Raw genomic sequence first — 9,189 nt, forward strand, 5'->3', positions numbered from 1 at the left:
GCAATTTTCATCAATATTGTTGAAACGAAACAAGAGTGGCTGCTTGGTATGAAAACTGGTGCAAATCAATCGAGCAATTATTAGCATCATTTGTGAACAATCATCTTGGATCGCTGTTCTAAACGGCATGTTTCATAGAAAATGTAATCCAGTATAAAACATATTTTACCACTTGAACAAATAGCCTCTTGCATGATTCAATTCAATGATTTATCACATCCAGAAAATACATACAGTACACTAGGCCAAGTCAATACAATAAAATTTCTAACAGAATTACAAAAACATTACATAAATGAAGATAATACACAAAATGCAGTGCAAGAGCAGGCTTCAAAGTTATTCGGTTAAAAAAAATATATATAATAATACAGGAATATCAATAAACAATTACTAGACTTCAATTATATCACAGTCTATTATAGCCTATTCTAATTTCAATCTATACCTACTTTTACAATAAATCGTGAACAAACTAAAACCATAAAAACTCTCCTTTAATTATAGCCTTGATAATTATACTGTTCACAGCGCACCTGGTAAGCTCAATAAATGTGACGGTATCTGCGTCTTTAGTAAAAATATGTATAAAATTAATCTTATCAACTTTGACATACTTGAAGCTAACTCCTTAATACTAAATATGTCCTTTCTGAATTATAATAATATCGAGCTTACCATAGTTGCTGTTTACAGATCACCCTCTTCGAATCTGAATATTTTTATCAATAGTTTAAATGAATGTATTGATTACCTACATAGTATTAATAAAATAAACATAATAATTACTGGTGATTTGAACATAGATTTGAACCGTAACTCTAACGTTGTAAACGAATACTTTAACTTACTTTCATCTCACGGATTCAAATCATATATAAACAAACCTACACGGGTGGTCAATGGCTCTCAATCTTGCCTAGATCATATATTCTATAAAAATTCTTCAAAATCTATTGATGATTCTATTGGCTCAATAATTGAAACGAGTGTAACTGACCATTTTCTAATTTGCTCGAGTTTGTGTATAGAGAAGACTTCTCAGAAACCACAATTAACAGTTAACTATAAAGAATTAATCAATTAAAGAGAATTAGCAACAAACATGGAAAACTGCAACTGGTCCGATGTAAATGCTTTAATTGATTTGAATGTTGATGATGCTGTAGATCTCTTTGTTAATAAAATAACAACTGAGATAAAAAAGTCACTCACATAAAAACTTTAACACACAAAATGAAACCTCTAAAACCTTGATTACTACTGGACTTATCACTCCCATAAGAAATCGTGACCGCATGCATCAAATCCTCAAGAAACAAACTTTCAACATAATCCTCAAAGCCCAATATGTATACTATAGAAACACATTGAATAATATGATTAAAGAATGCAAGTATGACTACTACAATAACAAATTAAATCAGTGTAGAGGACATTCGAAAAAAACATGGGAATGCATAAATGATCTATTAAATACTAAACGGAAAACAGGTATGCCTAACATAGATTCGGAAAGTTTAAATCATCATTTTGCCCACATAGGGCAATTGTATGCAAATGAATTAACAAAAAATATCACTGACAGACAAAATATCCATATTGACTCTACAATTCCGTCAAATAACTCTTTCTAACTACACAATACAGACGAAGATGAAATATTCCAAACACTAAATTCTTTAAAAACTAGTTCTGCCCCCGGTATGGACACCATTAGTACTTCTTGTCTCAAAATCATTTCTTATTTTATTACAGAACCTTTTGAAAAACATAATAAATAAATGCTTTCAAATTGGCTACTTTCCAAAACAATTCAAACTAGCTAAAATCGTTCCTATTCATAAAGCAGGTGATCCAACTAATCCTACCCATCAGTTTACTGAATAATCTAGCAAAAGTAGTTGAAAAGCTGTTAAAGAGTGGATTAGTGAGTTTTTGGACAAATTCAAAATTATTAATACCAACCAGTATGGTTTTCAATCTGGAAAATTAACAGAAGATGCTATATCAGAACTTTTGAAATTGATTACGAATGACTTTAATAACAAAAATAAAACATTAACAACTTTTCTAAACCTAGCCAAAGCCTTCGACACTATCTCTCAGACCAGGCTCTTGGAGAAACTGGAACATCTAGGAATTCGGGGTTTACCACTAAAACTCTTCCATTCCTACCTGTGTGATAGGTATCAAAAATACTCACTATTAATAACAAAACTAGTATTAAGAAGGTTACCGAGTATGGCCTTCCACAAGGAACGGTTCTATCACCTATTCTGTTTCAAATTTACATAAACGATCTACTCAAATTAAAAATTAGAAATTGTAATATTATATCCTTTGCAGATGACACCGCTTTGGTTTTTACAGAACGCACATGGGAGAATGTGAAAATCACAGCAGAGAATGGTCTGAGACTGGTACACTCTTGGCTGACTGAACATCTTCTAACACTGAACACAAACAAAAGCGTGTTCATGACTTTTTCCCCAAGCGCATCAACTCAACCACATGCACTCAACACCATTAAAATCCATCTACTAAATTGCGATAATGATAGCTTATGTTCCTGTCCAAAAATAAATAAAAAAGATAATGTTAAATATTTAGGTATAACAATAGATCCTTATCTAAGATGGAACAGTCATATTGACAACATGTGCAAAAAACTATGATTTCTTATTTACAAATTTCATCAAATCAAACAACTAAATAATCAAAGAATAACAAAGCTAATCTACTACTCATATGCTCAATCTGTATTACAGTATGGCATTCGGGCTTGGGGGGGTGCTTTGAATGCTCATTTTAAAGAACTTTTTATTATCCAAAAACACCTTATTAAAACTATTTTAGGTAAACCTCGTCTTTATCCAACGAAAAATTTATTCAACGAGTTTAAAGTTTTAACAGTCCGTCAATTATATATCGAAAACCTTATAATTTTCATTCAAAGATATTTTTCTATTCCGTGAATCAAACTTCAATTTACGACCTTCCAGAAATAGGTTTGAAAATATAAGAATGAATCTTAATGTTTGCCGGAGACAATACTTCTACCTAGCTAATAAATTAATCAACAAAATTCCAGATTACCTTATGGAGCATATCAATCTAAATTCTAATTCATTGCTTAAAAAAAGAACTATTGAATGGGTAATTACCAGTAAAATCGAGGACATACTTTTTGAGTAACTCTAATCTTTGTTTCAATAGTACCGTATATTTGCCATCTCTCTTTCTTTCACCCTTATTCCTCTTATTCATCATCTTCTTTTATTAAATATTATATTATATAAATTCTTATTTGATCTTTTGACTATTGAATTTGTATTAGCAACTCTCACCTGCGCACAGGATTTTCCTTGCAGGTGATTGGTTTCTTTTATTTCTGCTGAAAGTTTTTTTTGTATATTTATTGTTGTTGAAGAACCAATAAAGAATTTTTTGATTTGATTTGAGAAAAAATTCATCAATTTCATTGATTTCAAATCGGAATACTCTCTACTATTTCAGCTGAAAACATTTCTCCAACTGGAATGTATAAGAGGATAACTAAGGATAACTATCCTTACGCAGAATCGTTTCCAGGTGAGGAATACTATTATTATATGAAATAATTGTTTAATTTACATTCCAAATCACTGTAACATGTTGCTTTTTTGAGGATAGAGCTGTATCATTCGTCCATTTTCATTTGTTTGAAAAAATTCAATTAACTCAATAAAAGAATAGATGAAGCATATTCATCAAATAAGATGGACCTGAACAATTAGCCGCTCTCATCAACAATGTATGCTGTCAGTTGTTCGGAAGTCGTGCAAACCCTGAGATCCGCCGATTTCGATCTCGTCAATGATGACAGAAAATCCTAATTCTAGTGATTTGACGGATTAGGAAATAAGAACATAGTTCGTGTTGGACTGACTGCTCTTATAATGAAAATAAAAAATAATAAACTGATTGAAAAAACATTCTGTACGTGAGAACCCAAATTGAAGGTCTTGAGACCAGACTTGTCTTTTAGAGACCAAAATTAAGGGGGTACATTTTATATTGCAATGGGGGATATCAATTACTTATCTAGGATCTGTCGACAGAGTTCGGAGTCCGAAAAGGTGGAAGATGAGGATTAAGTTGGGAATGAGGATGAGATTACCTCCAGGCATCGTGCTAGTGCGATGGCGATTAGATCGGAGTTGGTCTCTCGGTCGCCACGGCAAGGTCAGATGTCCGATATCACCGGCCTCCCGCTCATGCTGGTCGGAGAATTCGTCAGCCCTCGTTCGACAGCATGACTTATTTACAACTCAATACAAGAATGGTACAAGTTTACAAAAATACGAGGATACGAGAACACGAGATCCTGCAACAGAAGTCACAACTACTTATTGAATAAATCACATACTTGAAGTTGTATTCAATTCTATGGATGAGTTCTCATGAAAGCATCCAATGAATACAATACATTCAAACTATTATAATAAACGCAACTTTAAATCAATAATTGAAAGATTCAAGTTCAGAGAATAACGAGTTTGATCATAATATATCTAAATTTATTATAGAAGTCAGAAGCGAGGAAGTTGGAAGAGTTAAATATTGATGGTTTCTTGATCCATTCCGAGCTGCTTTGTATAAACACACTTTTTTATGTATTTGAACACGACATGCAGTCAATTATTAAGTAAATATTAAAAACTTTTACTTACTGATGACTGGAGTACTTTCAATCGTCTAGCAATAATTTTCAACAGTGTAGACCGGAAATGTTTTGATGGTTAGGAAGATTTGTGGTGTTTATTATGTGATCAAAAAGTTTGTTGTATTTGAAATTCAGCTGTCCATTTAGTATGTTGTTACTGTCTAGGATGGTGGCTTTATAAATTTGTTACTGTCTAGGATGGTGGCTATATAAATTTCAAACTGTTCTGTTGTATTTAATTCATGTCCATTTCTTTTTACTTTCAATATTGTAAGGTTGGTATCTATGTTTGTGTAGGAGTGCCCGGTTTCATTTAAATGTGTTTAGATTTAAAGAACATATCAACGCACTTAAAACCAAGACAGAATCAGCTTTTGCAACACATTTCAATGAAACCGGGCACTCCTACACAAACATAGATACCAACCTTACAATATTGAAAGTAAAAAGAAATGAACATGAATTAAATACAACAGAACAGTTTGCAATTTATAAAGCCACCATCCTAGACAGTAACAACATACTAAATGAACAGCTGAATTTCAAATCCAACAAACTTTTTGATTACATAATAAACACCACAAATCTTCCTAACCATCAAAACATTTCCGGTCTACACTGTTGAAAATGATTGTTAGACGATTGGAAGTACTCCAGTCATTAGTAAATAAAAGTTTTTAATATTTACTTAATAATCGACTGCATGTCATGGTCAAATACATAAAAAAGTGAGTTAAATATTCGTTATTTAAACGGGTGCGCAGCATCGTCTATACCAATAACATGTTTATACTGAGCACTGGGAATGCGCGCGAAACTTCGATCGTGGAAAAACCGCTAAACATCGAACCGTGTTTGTGTGCAGCTCAGCATAAGGTTCGCGTAAGCTTAAGCATAAGGTAAGCGTAGTACAGTTAGTTGAAAAATATGTACTTATATACTTAATGTGTAAACATATTAAAACTAACTGTAATAAATTACAGTTAGTTGAAAAATATATGTCCTTATTTACTAAGTATGTACTTTAGCTACGTACAGACTGACGCGCGCTTAAAACGAACAAGTATTCGCTAAGTACAGTGATCGCGGTCAGATTGCGAGCATGCCACTTGTTCCATTGTTGCCGGCGGGAACTTGGCCAGTTTTTTGCGCGCGATCCAGAATAGTGCGACCTGCAATCATTCTGCGTACTGCTCGCGTACTGACGCTTGAGTCTGTACGCACCTTTACACCCATTAGAGTGCTCACAAATGCTCAGCGTGGCGGTAACGGTACATTTAACTATCCCAAAACTATACAACACTTTCGTTGAATTCGTAACCTTCGCTCAGCGAGGTGTCGTTAAAATTCTATTTCCTTCTAGGCGCGACGAAAATAGAATATAAAATGTCAGATTCTGATTTACAGCAGCGATCTGTATCAATCATATGAGTTGTTGCTGGTTGCGCCATTTGTTGTCCATTCCAATTTTGTTGCTGCAGTTGCTCTTTGAAATGTCAGAACGATTTAGGATTTCACCAGGGTGTGGTCCTACGAAAAAAGCTTGTCTCTATAACGATTTATTGCGTTAGAAATCAACTCTAAGAAATTTACAACGAAATGATAGAGGAAATGGAGAAGGCAGTGAAAAGGAAAAAATGGTAAGGAAAAAAGGAGAAAAAGAAAATTGAGAATGATTTATTGGAGGAAATGAATAGTGAATAAGAAAGATGAATCAACTGTAAGTAACCACTATGAATAGACAAATGAACAATAATGTAATGATAAAAATATAAGGTTTGTCAGAAGAAAACGAAAAAAGAAGAAGAAAAGAAGAAGGAAGAACAGTGGAGTAGACGGTAGAGAAAAAATATGTTAGAAAAAAGAGGGCAAGAAGAAGAGATAGTAAATAGTGTGAGTGAAGGCGATATCTTCTCGATATAATAATATGATGGAAAACTATGAATAATATAAGAGAATTCCTTCCCCTTTTCCAATGAGAAACGTTTGTGAGAGGACTATGAATAATAAGAGAAAGAAGGACTGAACATATTATGAAAGAAGAAGTGTAAGGATTAACAAAAAGGAGAAAAAATAAGAGAACAAAGAAGGAAGATGAGATGGAGATAAGGAGGATTGGGAGGATGATAAGGTTAAGAAGAGGAAGAAGAAGAAAACAAAAATAAAAAAATTGAACACGTTAGAGAGGAAAGTAGGGAGCTGAAATATGAATAATTATGAATAAGTATTAATATGTTCCAGAGAGGAGTTCAGAGAATACGATGAGGAGATAATAAGGAGATTAAGAAGAATGAGGAGGAAAAAGTACAGAAAATACAGTAGGGGGAAACCTACCTACTGGGGAGTGAAGGTGTGATGGTGTGGGGGGGGTTTAGCCTAGGGCTCTCAAACATTGACAGTAGCCAGGGGACAAGGCGAGCAAATTCGGACCGAAAACACAAAGCAGGAACGTCCAGCCTGACCTGCATAGGTAGGGCGGTCAATTATGCATCAAAAGCTGAATTTCTAATGGCAAAGCACATCGTCATCTTCACAGTCGTCAAGTGCTTGCTCCTTTAGCTCCTTTGGTCGTGTGTAGTCAGAATTGCACAATCCTATACGGAGGCAACAACTGATCTGTGTCAACAAACTGATCCTTGAAGAGAGAGAGAGTGAGTGAGAGAGAGAGAGAGAGAGAGAGAGAGAGAAAGAGAGAGAGAATGAGTGAGTGAGATGAATTCTGCGCCTTACATCTATCATCTCGATATGGTGGTCAGTTGGGTTGTGTGTTACGTTTGTATCAATTTCAATGCGCTCATGTCTTATGTTCACAAAGAGAAGACTCCACATGCTGCCGCACAAATTGATCAAATTGATCTGACAATATCTCCAGCGCTCTGTTCAGTTTCAATTCTGTTGGAACGCTGGTCACTGTCAATAAGCTATGCATGTGTCAGGGTATCCCTTCTCTCAAAGTGGATTATAGGCTATCACTTATCTTCAAAGCTGTTCATGAAGTCAGAAATAATTTAAAGTATTAAAAATCAGATTCTTAAATCAATATTTTTTTATCAATTTCATACATATAGTATTATTGTATTAATAATACAATAATGAACCATCAAAAAGTACTAGCTTGGGAAAATACGAGAATACGATTAGTTATTTTGTCTTTGGTACAAAGTGCGAGTAGTAGGTGGTGTAGTGACAGTGTTTGATGGTAGATAGAGGAAAATTTTAAGTCCATAATTAATGGAATAATAGGAGAACATTATAGATGATATTGAACTGTTAGCAGTCAGCAAAATTTCGCAGTACAGTCAGAAACTGAAGAATGCAACTTTCTACATTGTAAGGCTGACCACTAACAGTAGGACATGCATGATAAACATGCATATCAATACACATGTCGACATACATTATTGTGTAATGACAGAGAAAGACTTTGAGCAAAATCTTTTGTGGTTGGATTTCTTTATCACCGATTTTTTTCTTCCGCTGCTGTAGGCTACTTTGTAATTTTCTATTTATTGTTATTGTTTTTTAATTTTTTATTAGAAGCCTCCCACTTATTACAAAAGATGTATGATGAACATTAGTGTGAGTGAACATATTATAACAATACATTTTGGGTAGTTAACAAATTTATCTATTGAAAGAAATTGTTAGGTCTAAGCACAAGAAGCTGGAAGATAAGCTAGAGATAAGATAATAACGGCTCTCAAGGCTATGATTATTAACAGCCAAATGAAAATAGAAGTCTTTTTGTAATTATTTAGTAATATAATAATAATAATGTTTGAGGTTAGGTTCTTTGACATTAGCTTGTCGGCGACCTTAGTAATTGGTCGAGCCGTATATTTGAAAATTAGCCAGACACTTTATAGCAAAATAATTGCATCTAGGTAGCATTCGTTAAGACGAGGACAAGAAGGTCTTGTAAACTAAGCATGTCAAATAAATGTCACAAAAACGATTAAGAAAACACAAAAATATTTATTGTATCATATTATAGCATGAACAAAAATTATAAAAACAAAACAAAAAGATAAAGGAAATGGGATTTATTGTTATTGAGCGCATTAATACATATTACAGTCTGGGGATGTACCAATCTTAATACAGTATCTAGTAGGTGCTAAAAATGTACATTTCAAAAAGCCACCACGTGGTATTTATTAAATTTTATAAAAACTCATTATAAGTGTAAAATGTGTATTTAATTAGATGTAACTTGCATGAGGTTGGAGTTGAGCCCAAAATTATTTGTTCTTTATAAAATAATATATCCTTGTATGGGGAACTACTTGTTAAGGTTAAAATTGCTTCATTGCAGATTTGTTGAAATCCACCAATTGGAGAATATATTTAAATCTTATGCAGAATAAAAAAGGAGGAAGTACGATCAAGGATGAAAAAGAGAGATCAATCCAACTGTTTAAATGTTTAAATGTTTAAATGTTTAAATGTTTGAATGTTTGAATGTTTAAATGTTCAAATGT

This window comes from Nilaparvata lugens, chromosome 6 (genome assembly GCF_014356525.2).
Source record: "Nilaparvata lugens isolate BPH chromosome 6, ASM1435652v1, whole genome shotgun sequence".
NCBI classification, from domain to species: Eukaryota; Metazoa; Arthropoda; class Insecta; order Hemiptera; family Delphacidae; genus Nilaparvata; species Nilaparvata lugens.